The sequence below is a fragment of the Rhinopithecus roxellana genome, chromosome 5, assembly GCF_007565055.1.
Source record: "Rhinopithecus roxellana isolate Shanxi Qingling chromosome 5, ASM756505v1, whole genome shotgun sequence".
In the NCBI taxonomy this organism is placed as follows: domain Eukaryota; kingdom Metazoa; phylum Chordata; class Mammalia; order Primates; family Cercopithecidae; genus Rhinopithecus; species Rhinopithecus roxellana.
The window spans coordinates 38,250,592-38,272,503 of NC_044553.1; positions in this window are offsets into that span (position 1 = coordinate 38,250,592).

Sequence of the window (21,912 nt, forward strand, 5' to 3'; positions counted from 1 at the left end):
CAACTTGGCCAACATGGTGAGACCCTGTCTCTACTAAAGATACAAAAATTAGCTGGGCATGGTGGCAGTGCGCCTGTAATCCCAGCTACTTGGGAGGTTGAGATAGGACAATCACTTGAACCTGGGGGATGGAGGTTGCGGTGAGCTGAGATCACACCACCGCACTCCAGCCTGGGCAACAGAGTGAGACTCCATATCAAAAAAAAAAAGTTAAAATTCTGTGGGTATTGATTTCCCCTGCTATTTAAAAATGCTGCCCTATCAGCTATTAACATCTCCATGGGACAAGCACCCTGTGGGAAATCTGCATGTTGGTTTTGAGCAGAGGAATGACATGGTCAGATCTGTGTTTCAGGAAGGGAATTTCAGAGACAACTTTAAAGTGGTTTGTAAAGACAAGTAATTGGACCCAGAAGGTGGTTTCTGTCCCAATCTAAGCAAGTGATGGCCTGAACCAGGGTACTGGCAGTGGGCTGGGGGAAGAGGGACTAGATTGTAAATACATAAAATTTTTATTTATCAATTATACCTCAATGAAGCTGGAGAAAGAAGAGTCATTTCAGTGGTAGAATCACTTGGACTTAGCAGTTCAGTGGCTGAAGAAATGGAAATGCCAGTGTTGTCTATCCTGTATGACAGAAAAGGCAGAATGCTAAAAGCTGAAAGCAGAGCCTTGGAGGCTTGCCGGGAAGTCTCTGACGTAGGGGAGATCATCCAGGCAGAGGGGGTAGAAGAGGAGAGCAGAAGGCCCAGGGTGGAGTACGGGAGAACAACCCACTGCGGGGCTTGGAGATGAGCCGTCAGAGAGGAGAAAGAGGGTGAGGCTGCAGCTTGTCCCAGAGACCAGGACAGGAGGTGTTTCAAGGAGGCCGTTGAAGACAGCAGATCCTACAGAGGAGTCTTCTAGAAAATGAAAGGATTTGACCTGGACTTAAGAGCACATTGGATTTGACCTGGATTTAAGAGCTTAGTGTTCTGGGGTGGGGAGTGGAAGCCAACCTCAAGGCTTAGTGAGGAGATGGGGAGGCAACAAGGGTAGATACCTCTCCGAGAAGTTTGGCTGGATAGGAGGGAATGGGGAAGGGTTCTTGATCCTCCCTGCAGGGAAAACATCAGGGGTAAGATGGAGATAGAGACACCTGAACAGAGGGGCCTGGAAAAGGGGAAGGAAGCCCCTTCCTTTGAGAGGAGGGCAGCAGACAATGTTGAGAGTAGTGCAGAGAAACTGTGAGGTGCAAAACAGGAAAATGGAGGGAGCTCCCATTCTTTTCAAGATGTAGACAGTGAGGGCATCTGGTAGGAGACAGAAGAAGGGGTATGTGAGAAGGGGTGCCTTTGAGGAGATACTGCTCAGCTGCCAAGACTAATGTTACAAGCAGATTTCTTTTTTCAAAATGGAAGCTTTTTGATTGCTTGAGTTGATCATGAGCAATCTTACTTATCAAAATTCTAATTATTCAGAAATACAGACAAACGACAGTGAAATTTGTCCATAAACTTACATCCCAGAAATAACCACTGTTAGGCATGTATCTTTCCATAATTTTTTTCTTTCTCAATCTACCTCTTCCTCTCTAGTTCTATTTCTATTTCTCTCTCTTGTAGTTTTGTAACAAAAATGGGATTATACTTACTCCTTTGCACCCTGCTTTTTAAACCTTATTCTGCGCACCTTTTCTTGCCTATTTGTACAATTAGACATCATCATTTTAATGGCTGCATGGCATTCCATTTTATGGGTATATTATAAAGAGACTAATACAGAATTATGTTCCTTACAATAAAATATTTTTAAAGTTTTAAAAGCTAACTAGGGTTACATGCCCTCAGGACTAGACACATAAACTCATTTTGTACACAGAAAAAGAAAAAAAGAAAAGAAAAGAAAACAGCTCCATGTTCTGGTGTCATCTTGGAAAATAACTCAATTGTTCAGTTGTTTCTACTATGGTTCCTTTAGGAGTTGTTTGTTCTCCTTTTTATATCTAAACATAATTTCTGCAGAATCATTCTCTGAGAAAACACCTCATATAATTTATTTTCAAATAAAAATACACTGCCTCCTGATGTGAGACATTGAGAAGAACCCAGTGGCATCACCATGTGATGCCAAAAGGGCATAATCGGAATCTAATGACGATGAAACATCAAAGAAAGCCAAATCTGGGATATTCTACAAAATAACTAGTCATTCTTGCAACTTTTCTGTAAGTCTGAAATTATGCCTAAGATAAAATAAATTTTAATGAGAATACAAACATAAACTCTTTCATTTTTATTCCTCTCAGAAGGCCTAGACATGCAGCTTGAAGTGTTCGGATATGGTTGACTGGTGACTCATTAACCTTGAGAAAAATCACAGACATTTAGCTTTCCTTGTCAGTATTGCCAATAATTCACCATCTTTGGTGCCAGCCCTGATGACACACAGTTTATCAGCTCACCATTCTCCCATGTTTGCCCTCCTCTCGCTGAACCTGTCCATCCAGCCATTGGCTCCCAGTCATAAAAACACTGAGTCATGCCCATATCTACCTGACTATGGTTTTGCATGTGCCTATCTAGAATTCTCTCTGTGTGGATCATAACAGTTAGGATTTTGGGGAATACTCAACATCTCTGGGTCATATCAATAATTATAGACATTTTCTTAAGGCCCCACTTTTTCCTCATACCCCATCTTACAGTGATGGGATAAAATATATTTAGACTTGAACATTACCTTCTCTCCTTTTGATTAGGAGAATGTTGTCTTTATACCTCAAATCTTGCTTCCTATACTCCATCCTTTCCCTGACTCCTCAACCCCAATTAGGAGTACTTTCATTTGTCTGAAGGGTTCCTGACTTTTGTGACACAGAAAGGTTGGAACAGAAAGGTTAGAGTGGAAGAGGAACAGCTTAGCCTGAAAATTGAAGTTGATTTTTATAATAAAGTGCAGGAAAAGAGGAGAAAAAGAAAGAAGTGAAGGAGGCGATTAGGCATATAGCAAATAAAAGATTATGGAGTAGTGTGTTTGGAGGAGGAGGGGGAACAACAGGGATTGAAGAAGAATTGCTGGGAGCTATGCATTGGAGAAATGGAAGTAAAAGACTGGAATTTTTCTTCTTTTTGGTTAATTTTGACAGTTTGGATTGTGCTTTTTTATTGTAAATCCATATAAAGCCTGTACACATGGATCTGGGATTTATAACGGCTACGTTATTCCCAATCTTTCAGTAGTTTCCTATTGCCTATAAAATAACTTGCAAGCTCTTTAATCTTGACATTCAAGCCCCATACTCCATGTCCAATCTGGCTCTTTGCAACCTTACATTCCTTGTAGGAACCCTCTCCTCCAACTAAACTGGCTGACTCCCCATGCTCCCACTATGCCATGTGGTGTTCCCACTCTGTGCCTCTGCTCACCTCCCCCCCATTTGGAGTCTGGCTTAGAAGTCTTTCTTCTCCTTAAAGACTCCCTTCCCTGGAAGGGTAGGCCTTTCGGGTGTCTCATTCCTTTGTACTTCTGTAGCACTTCTTGTACATCTTGCTCTGCTGTTCTCATTCCACCATCTCTTCTCGTTAGTCACCTTTTCTTTGTGTGTGACTGGCCTCCCACTGGCTTGATAAGCTCCCTGAGGGCAGAAATGCCTCCTGCATAGTGTCTAGCTCAGTGGCTGTGGCTGGTAGACTGCAAATCCTTCTGTGATCTTAGCGATTATGCCATCTGACTAAACCACTTCCCACACCCTGACTTTGGCAGCCAGAGGCTTTCTGAGCTCTATTCTCCCTGTTGAGTGAGCCAAGCACTACCTACACGGCAGCCCCTTCCAGTCCTTTGGTTAGGTTTAGAAAATTCTAACAGATATTAGGAAGCAAATTCTGCTCCTCTCCTGCATAGTTGTGCCATTGGCCAAGAATTTCACTCATTTTATTTGCAGATTCCACCTTTAAGAAGGTTAACATCATCTCTTCCCATGTATTAGATATGCTGGACCCAGACCACAGGGCTTCACACACATGATCTGTACTATAAGGCATTGTGTGCTTGAGGTCTGCTTCCAGTTATGACATCTTCAGTCCTTATTTATAAGTATTCTTCTTTATTAAGCCATTTGAGGTCTCTGAAGTACTCCCTATGCTTAAAGATAATATTTTATAGCTACTTCAAAATAAATCAATGTGCGAATATGTTGCTGTGTTATAAATTCCTCCTTTACCTCCTGGAGTCACAGCTATTCCTCGATGTCTTATTCTCCATCTTTGGGCTACTTAGCTTTAAGATTTTTCTGGACTACTTATTTTCCTGCACCAAAAGCTTCAAATGGTTTAAAAGTCAACAAAGAAAAGGTCTTACTTTGCTTGTCTCTCTCCATATCATCCCTCCCTGTTACTCCTGCCTGCACTTCTCTTTATAATAGGAGACAAAGTTTTTTGTTTTTGTTTTTCTCCCAGAATATATCTGTGCTGAGAGCAGAACAGAGTCATCAAACTAGGATTTTTCCTATCCTGTGATATTTTCTCAGTGAATTTTGTTCCTTCCCTCCCTTCCTAACTTTTCGAGAAGCAACCCTTCAGTTAACATGGATCCATCACCTCTATCGGCTTTGTGACCAAAACCCTCTGAGCTGCCCTCTCCTCATTGGTAAGACAGGGACACCACCTTCTTCCCTATGTAGCTCTAAAGATTAAATGAGATATAATATAATCTAATAATCTAAACTATATAATCAAATGCCTAGTGTGGTGCTTGACATAAAGGAGGAATTGAAGAGATGTGAGGTCTTTTCTCTGTAGGGAAGAAGAGATTTCTTTCCTCATCCATCAATAGGTTCATGACTGAGACCCTTATAACAAAAAGCAGGTTAACAAAAGAAAAGCATACACATTTATTTAATATGAGTTTCATCTGACACTGGAGCCTTCAGAAATAAAGACCCAAAGAAACAGAGGAAACTATATTTTTATGAACAGTCATGCAGAAGTATAATTGGAGGACAGAAGGGTGTGATTTACTGGTAATAAACTGGGGGGGACTTACCAAGGCCTGTTTGTTCAGATGCTTCTCTGTGTCTCTGTGTGACATTTCTTTCCTCCGGGTATAGGGAGGATGTCTCTGGAATGAGGCTTTTATGACCTACTTTTAGAAGATTAGAGAATTCTTTCATGGCCTGCATCAGCAGAGGATGGGAGACCTTCCTGCCACTGCTGTTTTCTCAAATGCCAAGGTGCCATATCTTGGGGTAGTATGTCTTGAACCCCATCATCCCCCTCTTTCTACCTAAACAATGCCTTAGAACAGGTGGCCCTTAAACTAGGGTTACAAGAAACAAATGGGGTCCTTGAACAAAATCAGATTCCAGGGCCCCATACCTAGAGAGTCTGACTTAGTGGGCCTGAATGAGGCCCAGGAATCTGGCTTTTTCATCAGGCCATGATTCTAACACAGGTGGTTAGTAGATCACACTGTGAGAGACCCTGTTTAGAATCATAAAAGTATACAAAGATAGAGCTGGAAGAGACTGTAGAGTATTTCATCCTACAACTACTCCCCATTCTGCTGAAGACAGACTAAGGTTGGGTGACTCATCCAAGGTCACAGAGGGAGGCAGTACAGGGCTAAAACAGGAACTCACATTTCCTGACTCACAGGGTGACTTGGACTACACCAGGCGATCACCTCCTCTTTATCAAGAAACAGTGCCTCTCCTGGCTCAAGTTGAGATTGCCCTGAGCAACTCCTTGGCAGTGGCTTAAGCTCTCAGCCTTCTTAGTCAAAAGTCCTTCTAGAAACTGTTTTCTTTAAGGATTACTCCTGTATAGCAGCCTGCACATCCTTTCCAAAGCCTTGTTGACTGTGTCTTCAGATTAGCAAAACATTTATTCAATTATTTCTTTTTTTTTTTTTTTGAGACGGAGTCTTGCTCTGCCGCCCAGGCTGGAGTGCAGTGGCCGGATCTCAGCTCACTGCAAGCTCCGCCTCCCGGGTTCACGCCATTCTCCTGTCTCAGCCTCCCGAGTAGCTGGGACTACAGGCGCCCGCCTCGTCGCCCGGCTAGTTTTTTGTATTTTTTAGTAGAGACGGGGTTTCACCGTATTAGCCAGGATGGTCTCGATCTCCTGACCTCATGATCCGCCCGTCTCGGCCTCCCAAAGTGCTGGGATTACAGGCTTGAGACACCGCGCCCGGCCTATTCAATTATTTCTTTGATTATAGTGGATATTTTTCTGCCCCCTTAATATTTTCTTCCAGCATCCTTATTAATTGAAGACTGAAATAATTTTAATGGCAAAACATTTCTTTGTTCAATTTCAACTGTTTTATCATAAAACACAAATATAGAAAATGTAACACAAAAGAAATGATAGCTTAGAGGATTGTTATAAGGCAAACATCATTCTAACTTCCACCCAAGTGAAAAAAAACAGAATTCTGCCAGCTACTCTAGAAGCCCTTTCATGAGCTCTGTTCCAACGATGACCTCCTCCATCCCTCCAAAAGTAACCATGATCTTGACTTTTATGGTAACCACTTCCTTATATATCTTTACAGTTTTATCACTCCAATTGTGCATTCCTGGACACTCAAGTTTAATTTTGCTCCTTAAAGAAATCTGATATGTCTTTTAAATATCTTTTAAACTGCAGATTCCCCTCCATCTCTTTCTTCTTCTGACAGTTTATCTTTTGAAAAACCTACTCTATTTGACATATGGAGATTTTCATAGTCATGGTTTTGCTGATTGCATTCTTGTGTTGAAATTCAATGTTTTTCCATCCTGTATATTTCCTACAAATTGGCAGCTGTATCCAGAGGTTTGATCAAACCTATATTTGATCCCTTTAACTGCATTGTTAGTGGTGTGTGCTTTTTCATTAGGATGCTCATAGTGTCTGTTTTTCACTTTTTTCTCTTATATTAGCAGCCATTTATGTTCAATGTCTAGATCCAGTAATTCATTGGAGGGTTGTAAGATGGTGACATAATTGTATGTCATTTTCACTTATTTCCTGAATAATTTTATACAAAAAGACCCTCTCCTCCATCTACTATTAGGATACCTAGCAGTATAGTTTATATAAGAAAGGCAAGACAAATGCTTTAGTCTTTTATGTACCCAGTTTTCAAAATAACCAGTAGGCTCTCTGTCTTCCTCTGAAGATGGGTATTATTTTTTCTTAATATAAATAATTATGTACCATATTTGATTGGTTTCAGTCCCTTGTAATGTCAATCCTTATTGAAGCTCAAAATGCCCATATTTGGCCAAAGGTGGTTTCTGAATCCTTTGACATGAACCTCATAGACTTTGATAACTTCCTTGCTGTCTGGCATGACAAGGTGTCTGGCATGACAAGGCCTTGTAAGGCTTATTGTGTATATTTCCTGCCCCAGAACAAAACAGACCATTTCTCCAAGAACTCCTCATTTTTTTAAGTTGGAGGTGACTCTTCAAGTTCACAATCTTGGGGGCTAGATTGGCCATTGGGTCATTATTTATGTCTTTACAGTAGGCAGAAGTAGAAAAATGAACACACACACACACACACACACTTATTTAAAGATAAAACATCTTGTTATTTCATTTGATGTTCCAAATTCAAAACAAATTAAAGAAAAATTTAAACACATTTTTATTTTAGGATAATTTTAGTTTTATAAAAAAGTTGCAAATGTGCTCTGTATTCTTACGGAATAAAATGTTGAAATGTTTGATAATGATCAGATTTTCTTTTCCTTATCAGTCATTTGCTCTTTTGCCTAGATGCCAAAGCATTGTTTTCCTTTTTTAAAAATTAGAGTCCAGTCATTTTACTATGGTATTCTGTTCCTTCGCTTTAGTTTTTATCTTTAGGCATCTCTATTATCAATTTGTTGGATCTTCTTTGGTATCTTCAATATTTGTTTTTTTCCTCTCAAATTCTTTTTGTCTGTTTTTAAAAATTTAATAATTATTTTTTTCTTTCTACCATCTATTTTTCTTGAGGAATTATTTATTGTGTCTGTTTTCTCTGGTGGTACTTGAATATATAAAAATATATTTGTATACATATGAAACCTTTCTCTTTCATTTATTTATTTTAAATTTTATTTCATTTTATTTTAAGTTCTGGCATATATGTGCAGGATGTGCAGGTTGTTACATAGGTAAATGTGTGCCATGGTGGTTTGCTGCATTTATCAACCTGTCCCCTAGGTATTAAGTCTAGCATGCATTGGCTATTTATCCTGATGTTCCTCCTCCTCCTGCCCTCCACCAGTCCTCAGTGTGTGTTGTTCCCCTCCCTGTGTTCCATGTGTTCTCATTGTTCGGCTCCTACTTATAAGTAAGAACATGTGGTATTTGGTTTTCTGTTCCTGTGTTAGTCTGCTGAAGATAATGACTTCCGGCCCCATCCATGTCCCTGCAAAGCACATGAACTCATTTCTTTTTATGACTGCATAGTATTCCATGGTGCATATGTACCACATTTTCTTTATCCAGTCTATCATTGATGAGCATTTTACATATAAAATATATTTTATATTACATATGTTATGTAATATAAATATACAATTATATAAATAAATATAATTACATATTTTACATAGAAAATATATTTTGTATATACAAATATTTATCTATAAATATATATTATATAAATATGATGTAATATATTTTAAACATTCTCTTACATTTGTCACTTCTTTCTTTTTTTAGAGCCAGGGTCTCACTCTCTCCCCAAGCTGGAGTTCAGTGGCACAATCATAGCTCACTATAGCTCAAACTCCTGGGCTCAAGCGATCATCCTGCCTTGGCCTCCTAAAGTGCTGGGATTACAGGTGTGAGCCTGCACTTGGCCTTAAAATTATTATTCATGTTATTCTTTTATGTCTTGTATCATTTTCTTAATGTTCCTAGTCTTGTTTTGAAATTGTATATAACAGCTCAGATAGTTAAAGTACATTTTTCTGGTATGCTTTTATTTTCTAGAAAGAAGTCATTCTGCTCATTATTTTTAATATAGTAACCATGGATGGGATTTGACGTTGATACTTATCTTTTGCCCATTTTTATGTGAATTTGGTTTGTCTGAACTTTGAGAAGGAGACTTGGTTCAGATAGCTTGTCTAATTCGCTTTTCTAACTTCTTTGTTTTCAGGTGGTTTTAAAACATATGGTAGCTTGCTTTCTGAGATTTACTGGCTGTGTTCCCTTCCTTGCATCTATCTGAGCTGCTCTTCAACTCTTCTGTCCCTGTCCTCCTTTATTTTTACTCTACCACAGGCAGTTTCTTTTCAGTGTGGAACTGAGTTGTTTTGTACTGGAAGGAAACCCTGGCTGTCAGTCTAGAACATTCCCAGGGCCTCTGGCTGCTTCAGCCTCTTTAATCCTTATCCCAATCTATGATTGGGCACAGCTTCTCCCAGTTTTTGCCTCAATTGGCCCACCAGGCTTCCTAGTGAATATCTGTTGGCTCTCTAGGGGTTCTCTCAGGTCCATCAGAAGCCCTGATGCTGCCCTCTGCTTCCTCTGCACATATCCATAACTCACAGATCTGTGGTTGTTGGTGGCTTGTTTCATCTGCTTGTGTTTTGGTCTTCCTGGGGACCCCTTGCCACCTAGTTTTGTTGGAAATGTTGTTTATGGGTTTCAGTTTTGTTATCGATTTGCTCTAACATTATTATTATTATTTTTTCTTTGAGATGGAGTCTGTCTCTGTCGCCCAGGCTGGAGTGCAGTGGTGGAATCTTGGCTCAGTGCAAGCTCCGCCTCACAGGTTCATGCCATTCTCCTGTCTTAGCCTCCCGAGTAGCTGGGACTACAGGCACCCGCCACCATGCCTGGCCAATTTTTCTATTTTTAGTAGAGACAGGGTTTCACCATGTTAGCCAGGATGGTCTCGATCTCCTGACCTTATGATCCACCCACCTCAGCCTCGCAAAGTGCTGGGATAACAGGCGTGAGCCACCACGCCCAGCCAATTTGCTCTGTTTTTATGCTAGGGTTCAGGAAGATCCCCAGCCTGCCAGCCTGCCACTGCTGTTGCCAACTTTCCAGAATCTGTTCACTGGTTTTGAAGTTTGTTTTCTTGGTTCTGAAATTTCTCATATTTAAATATGTGGTGGAACCAGAATCAGCACTAATATCACTTATTAATAGACTCATTTTCAGTTTTCTCACTTGTGAAATATATATGATTATAATTCTTCCCAATTTACTTCATCCATTAATTCACTTGTTCATTCAATGACCTTTAGTGAGCATCTAGATGCTGGTGAATCAGACAGAATCTGCCTCCAAGGAGTTCACCTCAGTGGGGATTAATAATAATATTTAATATTTATGGAGTGTTTATCAGATTCTGGATTTTATGTGAAGTATCGTGCATATATTATTTATTTATTTATTTTGGAAACAGGGTCTTACTCTGTTGCCCAGGCTGGAGTGCAGTGGCATGATCTCGGCTCACTGCAACCTCTGCCTCCTGGGTTCAAGCAATTCTCCTGCCTCAGCCTCCCAAGTAGCTGGAATTACAGGTGCATGCCACCATGTCTGGCTAATATTTGTATTTTTTGGTAGAGATGAGGTTTCACTGTGTTGGCCAGGCTGGTCTCGATCTCCTGGCCTCAAGTGATCCTCTTGCCTCAGCCTCCCAAAGTGCTGGGATTACAGACATGAGCCATTGCGCCCAGGCTGCATATATTATTTAATTTAATTCTCACAATAACTCTCTAAGATAGGTACTATTATTATGTCCATTTATCAGATGAGGAAACAGAGGAGTAATTTGACTGCTCTGTGACATATACCCAACACATGTTCATTAAGGCCTATGCATATAATTCTGAGCAAAAATATACAAAGGTTTTGCCCATATATTTCTTATCATTTAGTTGGAGAAATAGACATCAGTCCTCAAATCACTCAAATAATATGTAATCACAACAATGATAATTGCCTCATCTATTCACTTTCATTTTCTTGGTAGCACAATCCTACTTTTTAGTTGTCATTTGAGTGAAAGACGCATTCTCAGCATCTCTTGCAGCTAGGTATGGCCATGTGACTAAGTTCTGGCCAATGAGCCAAAGCAATGGAACAATCAGAGTGTCTCTTTAAAGGAGAGGAGTTTTGTCTGATCTTCCTTCCTGGTGCTTAGAATGCTAATATGATGGTTGGGATTTCTACAGGCATTGAGCCATGAGTGATTCTGGAAGCTTCCTGTTAGGATGGTGGAGTGGGGAGTAAGAAGGAGCCTGGCCTGGGTTTCCTACCTCTGGACTTCTGGTTATGTGAGAGGAATATACACTTCTTTCTGTTTAAACCACTGTAGGTGGGTTTCTATTAAATGCAGCCAAACCTAATCTTGACTGAGTACCCATCACTGATACCACTGAAGAGGTGTCAGGGGAGCAGCAGTTAGGGAGAATTACCTGACCAGGTCAGAGAAAGTTTTTCTGAAGAAGTGATGGCCAAGCTGCATCTTAAGGAAGATCAGGAGGTAACTATTTGAGTGGGAGCCTGGGATGGTATAAAAAGCCTTCTGACAAAGGAATGATTTGTACAGGGTTTTGTGGCGGGAGGGAGGGAGTGTGGCAAATGGAAAGAACTCCAAAAATGTCAAAGAGTAGCTGGATCTCAGAGTGAGAGAGAGGGTGGTACTCACGGTGGCTGGAGACATGAGTTTTATCTTTTTCCTAGGAGCAATGGAAAGCCATGAAGTATTTTGAGGAGGGATGAGAACCCATCATCCCTTGTTTAAAAAAAGACTTCATTTTTAACAATGTCATTGTGGCTGCCGTGTGGAGAAAAATTGGTGGGGCAAGAATGTGTGTGGGGAGGCCAGTAGTCCAGGTGAGAGATGATAAACTAGGTTGGCAGGATGGAGCTGGAGAGAAGCGGGCAGGTTGCAGAAATATTTAGAAGACACAGTAATGTCTTCTAAAGTAATGAACTGGAAATGCGGATAGGAGGGAGAGGAAGTTGCCTGCACTGCTTGTGGGTTTCTGGCTGGTGTAACAGTATGAAGGTTGTGCCAAAATCAGGGAAGAGGCTGGTTTAGATGATGAGATCAAGAAATCAGATTTGGTCTTAATGGGCATAAGGTATTTGTATTCGTTTGCTTGGCCTGCTGTGACAAAGTACTACAAACAGAAGGACTTCAAACAACAGAAGTTTATTCTCTCACAGTTCTGGTGTCTAGAAGTTTGAAATCAAATGTCGGCAGGGTCGTGCCCCCTCTGACGGCTCTAGAGGAGGACTCTTCTTTGCCTCTTCCTGGCTTCTAGCGGCTGGTGGGAATCCTTGATGTTGCTTGGCTTGCAGCTGTGTCGCTCCACTCTCAGACTCTTTCACCTCATGGTGCTCTCCCTGTGTGTTGGTGTCTTCTCCTCTTTTTATAAGGACATTAGTCCTGCTAGATTTAGGTCCCACCCTAATGAGTATGGTTTCATCTTCACTGAGTAGAACTACAAAGACCCTATTTCCAATTAAGGTCACATTCACAGGGACCTGAGGTTAGTACTTCAACATATCTTTTTGGGAGACATAATTCAAGCCACAACAGTGCCTTTGCACTGTCTAAGTGGAGTGGCAAGTGGTCAATAGTCTGTATGGACCAGTAGAGACAGGGCAAGACAAGGGAAGACGGCAAGAAGCAAATGGTGACAGTGCAGTGTGGAAGATGCTGAGATAGGTATATTAAGAAAATGTAAGTGGAGGACTAGGATGTGGGGCTGTGTGGGAGAGGATAGAGGGGAGCCACATGTAAGATGTTCACATCAAATCCCCTGCTGAGTAGGATCCTCTCGGGGAGACAAGGAGCAATGCAGGCCAGAGCATGAAGACTTGAGCGTCACGGGTAGGCAGGGGACAGTACAGTCTCCAGTGTGGCCAGAGCGTAGGGTGTGGTGTGGCAGCGGAGGGGCCCTGGGTCTTGAGGGCTTTGAGGTTTGTGCTAAAGACTCCACATGTAACCCTAAAGGCGAAGGTGAGCTGCTGAGTGGTTCCAGTGGGATCCATGAGAACAGATCTGGATTTTAAACAAAGGTTAGCCAGCTTGCCTTGCAAATGGCTGATGAGGTTTTGGCAGAGGTTTAGTGTGTACGGAAGGGCACCTTATCCCACACATTCCTGACTCTGATTCCTGACACTGATGCCTACCTCAGGCTTGCTGACCATTTGGCCTGAGGGGCCATACAAGAGTTTTGGCTTTGTTTATCCATCTCACCCCTCCCCTTAGGAGGCAGAGGGTTTTCCACAGCCGCGGGGTGGTGGTGGGAGCGGAAGAGGGGCCGGACATGAACAAGGCGATTCACATGAAAGCGCCAGAAGCATTTAATTCAAGTCTGGTTGTAGAGTCAGCTTGACCTGGGTGCACTTTTGTTTTTTAAAGCAGCTTTATTGATACCATTTCCATACCATAAAGTTCACCTGTTTAAAGTGTGTAATTCAGTGGTTTTTTTGTATGTTCACATTGAGCAAGCATAACCGCAAACTAATTTTAGAACATTTTCGTCATCTCCAGTGAAACCCCATACCTGGAGGCACATTCCACCTCCACCCTTCCACAACTTTGTAACTGTGGGCAGCTTAGCCTCTCCGAGCCTCGGTTTCCTCATCTTGTAGGAATAAGATGTTACTGGGAACAGTATCATACAATTTTATGGGCTTATTTAAAGACTGAATGAGAGAGCAAATAATACTCTTAACACAGTACCTGGCACAGGGTAGGCCCTCAATAAATTTCATTCTCCTAAATTGATGTTGGCAGTTGCTTTTCTGTGGATTAGTCAGGAATCGCCCTGAGCAGTTATTCATGAGTCACTGTCACTGCATCCAAACCTTATCTGGAGAGCTCATAGTCCTTACACTTAACCTGATGCATTTACACACACACGCACACACATGCATGTGCACACACACACGCTAACACACCACACCTCACACACGCATGCACAAAAATGTTAATACAAGACAGATAACTAAGCAAGCTTTGAGAGAAGTTCTGGAATTATCCTATGCTTATAAAGCTAACTGCTCTTTGAATATATCTATCTGTATCTGCATCTATATATCTCATGTAATGAATGTCTATAATCTGTATTTTGAAGTGAACGGGCTTAGTGTCTGATGATGTCCAGCAGAACTATCACAGCCAAAATTGTAAATTAGGCAAGGTTGTAATTTGGTTAATATTTAGGTTAATATATATTTAGGTAATATTTAGTTAAATATTTCAAGGTTATGTTATTAGCCTTGAGTTAATAATTTATTGGGCCAGTCCCATGCACCAGGTTTAGGATGAAATATTTTTACATGTATCTTTATCTTTGCCTTGACCCTGAAAGCTAAGTAGGTATTCCTAACACAATGCAGGAATTATTATCACTTCCATTTTGTAGGAGAGGGGAAAGGAGGCCTAGAGAAATTAAGTTACTCACCCCAGGGCACACCTGAGGAAGTGGAGAAGCCTGGGTATGGGTTTAGAATCTCCGACACGATACTGGACTAACCCAGCTTCAGTTTAGGCTCTTTCCAGGTGTTGCTAGGAATCTACTTTTAGAAGGCAGGTTAGGTTACTCCCAGAGTTGCTTCCATTGTGGCAGGGGCTGCCACTTTAACATCCTAAGCAATACTCTCCAACCCTGGGATGCAGCAGAATAACTCCAGGGAGCTTTAAGAAGATCGAGATTTCCTGGCTCCACTCCAGACTGCTTGCAGCAGAATTTTCTAGGGTGGATCTTAGAATCTGTACTTGTGAAAAGCTCCCCAGAAACCATTTTACATGGAAAATATAGAGGCTATAAAATGCAGGCGTACAAGAAAATATAAACATTTTACAATTTAAATTTTACTGCAAGCACAGTCGTTACACAAATGATAGTTTGGCAGAAACAGTTGTAACACATATGGCAGGTGGTGGGTGTGTTAGTTAGATTGGCTCTGTTGTACATATAAACCCATTACACTCTATGGTTTAGCACAATAGAATTGAATTTCTCACTCATATCAAGTCCATGATGGGTGATCCTGTTTGGCAGGCAGCCCTCCTCCAGGCAGAGATTCAGGAACCTGGGCTCTTTCTATTGTGTGCACCGCCATCTTTAATATGTGGCTTCCAAGATCTTTGTGGAAGGGAAATTAGTAGGTAGGCTCACAAGTGGGTAGTTCTGTGGGCCAGGCCTGGAAGGGTAATACTCCACTTCCACCCTTGCTTCACTGACTGGAACTGAGACTATGGATATACACAAGCACAAGAGAGGCTGGGACATGTGGTCTGGCTGCTCCTACGAGGATGAAGAAACAGTTTAGGTCAACCACTAGCCAGTCTCTACTCCCCAAAAGTTAACATCTTACAAACTGATAACAAAAAGGCAAACAATTCAATTGAAAATGGGCAAAGGATAAGGGCAGGCCTTTCACAGAAGCACAAATTCAAATGACGAATGAACGTTAAAAGATGCTCAAGTGCATTGGTAGGGAAATGCAAGGAAAGTAACAGTGGGTTATCAATTTCCACCTGTCAGGTTGACAGAAGTTAAAGAATGATAATATCTACTACTGGTGGGAGTCAGGAGAGAGTTTACTTATGAACTATTGGTAGAAATGGAGATTGCTACCACATTTTGGAAAGCCATCTGGCATTAGCAATTAAAATTTAAAATGCACATTCTTTCAACCTGGTAATTCCATTTCAGGGAATCTCTTTGATGGAATAAAAGCAGTATGTATGGATAAATAGGTCCTCAGATAGTTATTGCAACATTATGCATAGTGACAAAAATAGAATCTAAAGTTCCCTTCAAAGGGGGAATAATGTAGTGCATTGTAATTATCACCATTATGGAATATTTTAGTTTTTATAAAGGTGACTAAGAAGTATTCCCAAGAGGTATTATTAAATGAGAAAATCAGGAGCAAGAGAAATGTATATTATTCCTTTTTAAAAAATGATAAATCAAGAGGTAATCTCTATTGTCTTTTTAAACTTTTACCATCATCATCTTCATCATCATCATTAGTCTGTATCTGTCTATATATCTATGTATGATTGATAAGCATAGAGAAGGTTGTTAACACTGGTGACCTGGACCAAGTTGTGTGGGTGAAAGGAAACAGAGGAGGAACAAGACGGTAATCAAGGTAGCCTTCCTGCCGGTACTGTATTTAAAGAGGTAACAATGAAAAAAACAGCTTGTGTGATAAGACATCATAAAAGCTATATATATATATACCCTTGTGACCCTGGACCCGTTACTGCAGCTGCCTGGGCCTGTTGCAAGGAAGGGAGATGATGCCTGTGGATGCTATATGTATATACACACACACACACACATCACATATATATATAACAAATATACACATATATAAATATATATTTTATAAAATTTATTTTAAATTTTTATTATATTTTATATTATATTATAATATATTATATTTTATATAAATATAAATATATTTATTAAATATATAAATATAAATATATGTAAATATATTTATAATATATTAAATATATTATAAAATTTATTATAAAATTTATAAAATATATATTCATAATGAAATGCATGAATTTAGGTCATTAATGTATCAATAATGGTAATCTCAGGGTAGGATTTCAAGTGAGTTTTTTTCTTCCTTTTCTCTTTATATATTGTTTAAAATTTTAGAATAAATATAAACAGATGGAAAAACAGTGAGTTTTTCATGATATAAAAAAAAGTAAAAGCTTTCTGAATGATTCTGATAGCAACCAGGCTTCATCACCAGGGTTTGACTTAGGAAGTTCAAAAAATGGAATTTCAAGCATTGAATAACAGAGTGGTAGAAAACCATTTCTAAGTGAGGGGTTCTTGCTGGAAGCCCAGAAGCCACTCCTCATGAATCACCTCCTACAGGGGACTGGGAAATGTGAGGAATGATTCCTAGGAGATATCAGTTAGTTTGGGCTTCAGGTGCTGGCTCTTAGCATCTGAAAGTTCTATGCTGGGGACGGCATCTGGTGGGGAAGTTGCTGGGAGGAAAGTAGTGATCCTTGAAGGGAGGGGCAGGAGTTAAATCTGGGCTCTGCCACTTACTACCCATGTGACCTTGGACCTGCTACTTCACCTGCCTGGGCCTGTTGCAAGGAAGGGAGATGATGCCTGTGGATGCTGGGGTGGCCTGGTCAGTTTTGTGTGTTTATCAGCTTGTTGGAAATATCAGGGTCATGGTCCTGGTAAGAGCCATTGCTCAGCTCAGTGGGCAATGGAGGAGCAAGGAGCATCATCAAGGTAATAAGTGGGGGCTGTCTCTTGAGGAGAGAGGCTGGGGAAAGCCTGGGCTTGAGAGGCCCTGAGTCTCCCATCTCTCTTGATCTCTAGACCCAACTTCTTGTCCTTTTCCTCCCCCATGCTTTTGGTAAATTCTTGTGAGTTGGCATTAGGTGAGTGTTATAAACTGAATGTTTGTGTCCTCCCCAAATTCATATATTGAATTCCTGGGCCCCGGTGTAGTTGCATTTGGAGATGGAGTCTCTGAGGAGGTAATTCAAGTTAAATGAGGTCATAAGGGTTGGACCCTGCTCCAATAGGATTAGCATCCTTGTAAGAAGAGACAACAGAGAGCTCTCTCTGTGTGTGTGCACACACCAAGGAAAAGCCACATGAAGATGCAGTGAGAAGGAAGCCCTCTGTAAACCAGTAAGATAGCCCTCACCAGAAACTAAGCCCTATTGAACCTTGATCTGGGACTTTCCAGCCTCCAGAACTGTGAGAAGTAAATTTCTGTGGTTTAATCACTGGCATTTTTTATGGCAGCCTGAGCAGACTAATACAGTGACGCGTTCACTGTAAATAGTAAAATTCCTTCATTTTATTGACTACCAACAATCTGCTACTCAAGACAGGCATAGAACCCATGACCCTCAAAATGTTGTGCATCCAGCAGGGAGACAGATGACTAAACAGAAATGAATGCTCTGCCTGACAGAGAAAGTACAGGATGGTCCTGGAGAAAAGAGAATGGTGTAGACACCCAGTGCATGTGACTCAAGATTTGCTAACTAGGATTCTTCAGTGTGTTTCCTTTGGCCCCAGTAGTGTTTAAATAATTGGGAAACAGCACATAAAAAACTAGATTTCTATTTTTGCTTGAAAAATCAGTTTCTGGTTGCACTGGGCCTACATTGCCACTGGAAGCCACTGGAAGGCGCTAAGGAGCAGCTGCCACCTTCAGAGACACTGTGAGCTTTCAATTCAGCAGTGTTCCCACTGCTCCCTAAGGTTTCCTTGCTCAGCCTGATGCCCTCACTTATGCCACCTGCCATTTGAGATTCCTGATGTAAACTGTTGCTTCTTTTTTAAGTGCTCACATACGTGCCCAATTAATTGTAGATTTCCTTCCCTATGTTAGTCAGTTTACCAGGTTAACTCAAAGTGCGTCCAAAGCTAAGATGCTGACACTATAAAGGTCACTTGGCACCCATGTTGTATCAGAGACTTTGGAAATTTCAGAGCTGGGAGGGACTTTGGGGATCATGCAGTCTAAGCAACTCATTTCCAAATGTGGAAACAAAAACCCAGAGAGGTGAATTCCCCTGCCCCAGGCCACACATCTGGACAGTGGGTAGCAGAGCCAGGAGAAGAACCCTAGTTCCTTGAACCTAGTCTGCTGCTTTCTGCTCTGATAAATTGCTTTTTTCCTCCTATTATCTTCGTAGAAAAAGAAAAGTAGCACTTTGCCACGTAGATTTGGGAAAATGTTGTCATGTGATATTTAATCCATGTTCAGGTCCTTTTCTTCACACTGTCAGATAAATTATCAAAAGAAAATTATTGGAAAGTATTAGCCGTGTATTATGGCTTCCAAGCTCACAAGCACAGATGTCCACTGGCAAAACTGAAATGAAATTGGAATAAATTAAAACCCATTTTGTTTTCCAGCCCCTGGTAATAAAAAATTCTTGCTGCAGATGAGTGCTCGAGCCCAGTCTCCTCCTCCTTATTATTAAACAAAAGCAGAACACAACAAAAATAGAAACGAATGCAGAAATCTGCTCCGGTTTCCTCTTTTGTGTACCAGTGTTTTTGTTGGTCAAATCACATTACGGAGCGTCCATTACAATGGCTTATCTTCAGAGGCCCCAAAGTAACTAGAGAGGCTATGAAGGATGGTCTGTTGTAAAGCAGGATTATATGATAGCCCCATCTCTTTGGGTCTCTTTATCCCCAAATTGGTGGTGGGAAGATTAATTAAGCATGAAATCCACTAAAGAATCAACAAGATGAGAAGCTATGTCATGTGGTGGGTAAAGCTATGAATTTGACGCCAGACTTTCTGGGTTCAAATCCCAGCTCTGTTATTGGCTGGCAGTCTGACTTTGGGCAAGGTACTTAACTTGTTGGTTCCTCATTGGTGAAGCAAAGATGATGATCCTGGTCCTTGCCTTCCAGGGTATTTTGAGGACTCAGAACACCTAGTCCCAGTGTCTGGCTTCATCACTGTTATCTGGACCTTTGTGGCAAGTGACAAAGACTCTCTCTTTGACCAGACTTTAGTGAGGCTCCTATAAGCCTCTTCTCAACTAGGCCTTGACCTTAGACTTCTGTGTCTGTGTCTGTCTCTGCCCAGTTCAGTTTTAGTAAGAATCCTGCCAAGTCAGTTTAGGGAGAATCCTTCATGCTTGATATCTGATCACATTAGTCTATATTTAGCAAGAATCCTGTTAAGTTGATTTTACAAGAATCTCCTACCCTTGATGTCTTTTCTTAGCAACTTTCCATATCCATTAACCCTCTCACTCTCTTCCTGGCTGACAATCCCACTTGTCCTTGAATTTGAAGTTGAACCTGATCTCTCACCCCTATTGCAATACCCCATCACAATAGTCCTGAATAAAGTCTTCCTTATTGTTTTAGCAAGTGTTAGAATACTATTTTCTTTAACACAGAGAAGAGGGTGTTGTTGAGACTGAGGACCCGGGTGAGTTTGGGGGAGTTACTGAGAACCTGGTGGGAATTTTGTTTTTAGTAGGAAGAGAATGAACAGAAAGCAGGTGTGAGCAATTGGGGCTGACTGCTGGCTGTCCCTCACAGGATATCTGCAAACTGGTGGGGTCACTGTGGGTCCAGAGTCTCACCCCATCTTTACAGATTCAGACGTTTGATTCATCAGAGTACCCAGGAGTCAAGGAGGTGTTAGAGTGCAATGTATGAATCTCACAAAGTTCCCTGTTTCACATACACTTGAATTCTGAGTATTCTTCTTAGTAGCTATGGGAGCTTGGCCAGGTCATTTAATTTCTAACTCTCAATTTTTCTATCTCTAAATTAGAAATAACAAAACCTTCCTTTCAGGTGTTCTGATGATTTACTACAATATAGGTTGAAAGCCTCAAATAGCTAAGCAGCTAATACATAGTCATTATTCATTGGGCTCTGGATAACCTCATCTAATCATCAAACTCACAAGTTAAACTATAATGTGAATTAGTTAATTCACAGGAAGTGAAACACTGTCTAGGCACCAGAGACCTTGTGACTGCATTCCACCCAGGCTTTTGCTTTTCTTGTCACATATCTTGGGATGCTGGATCAACAATTTAAGGCTGCACAGTGAGCTGGGAGCACATGCAGCAAGGTGACCACAGTGTGGGCGCCCCACACTCACTGTGCATGCCTGAGGGCTGCCTTCTGCAAATACCTGGGACTCTGCCCCGGAGCTTCTTTCTGGCCATGGGAACACCCTCCACCCACACAAGGAACAATCTGGAAGCACCTTAGAGTTACTGCCTTTAGAGGCAGCCCCCAACCAACTAACCAATTAACCCCTAGGTTAGTCAATTAACCCCCTAGCTTAGCATAACTCTGAGCTTCAGTTGTTCACTGTAACTTGCTTGATAACAAGCCCCTTATTGACTTCTTTCCCCTTCCTGTCCTCTTTCCCCTTCCTGTCCATTTCCCCATGCCCCTATCCATGTTGTCTGAGGTCATCTCCCAAATAAAGTACTTGCACTTGAATCCTTGCCTCAAGGACTGCTTCAGCCTAACACAAAGGGTGATGATCCTATAGGTGTTCCAAGCCGTAGTGCAACATCTGGGGTGGGCCTGAGAGGCACACTCCTACACTCCCTTTGGTATGACATCATACCAGCTTCATGTAAGAGGGTAATGACTTGAGGGAGACCCAGTAGACATCTGTGTACTATCTCTAAGGCATGGGCTGTGCAGCTGTCAACGATGTGTTCCATCTTCTACCTGCTGCGTCAAGCTTGCCTGTCAGCACTTTCTCTCATTGTCCTGAGGTTCTGAGGTTCTCTTTCAAGAGGTTCATGGCTCTTGCATTAATGAGCACAGATTTCCTGAACTTGGAAGAGGCTAAGCTGGGGGATTTGGGACCTAAGGGTGTTTGAATCAAGGAAAAGTTACTGAGGACTTACTTGACTGGACATGCAAGGGAATCTTTGAGAATTGTGTTGAGTTAAGAAATCCACCATGGGAGTGGAAAGGTGGTCTTTGCTTCCTAAAAATAGTGTTGAGGTGAGGGCTGTGGAGAGCTGAGGCAAGAAAGGGAATTTATATTGTTGAACCCAGGCAGTGTTCGGGTCTCCACCTTCACTTTCATTAAATTTTCACACAGAGCCTGTGGACAGGTGTTAGTTCCTAATTTCACGGATGAGGGACTGGAGTCAGATGGTTTAAATGACTGTCCATGGCCAACTGGCTTGTTTGTGCTGAAGCTGGGGTTGGGGCCTGGAGCCTGTTCCCTTCCCCTCTGAACTCCTGGGTTCAAATGATCTTCCTGCCTCGGCCTCCCAAAGTGCTGGGATTACTGGCATGAGCCACTGTGCCCAGCGTGAGTGACCTCTTCTGCTTGGATTCTGTGATGCCTTGGGGCTTGCTCTCAGCTGGCTGCCAGCCAACTCACCCAGGCAGCAGGGCTGCAAGTCACCTTGGTTTGGTCAGAA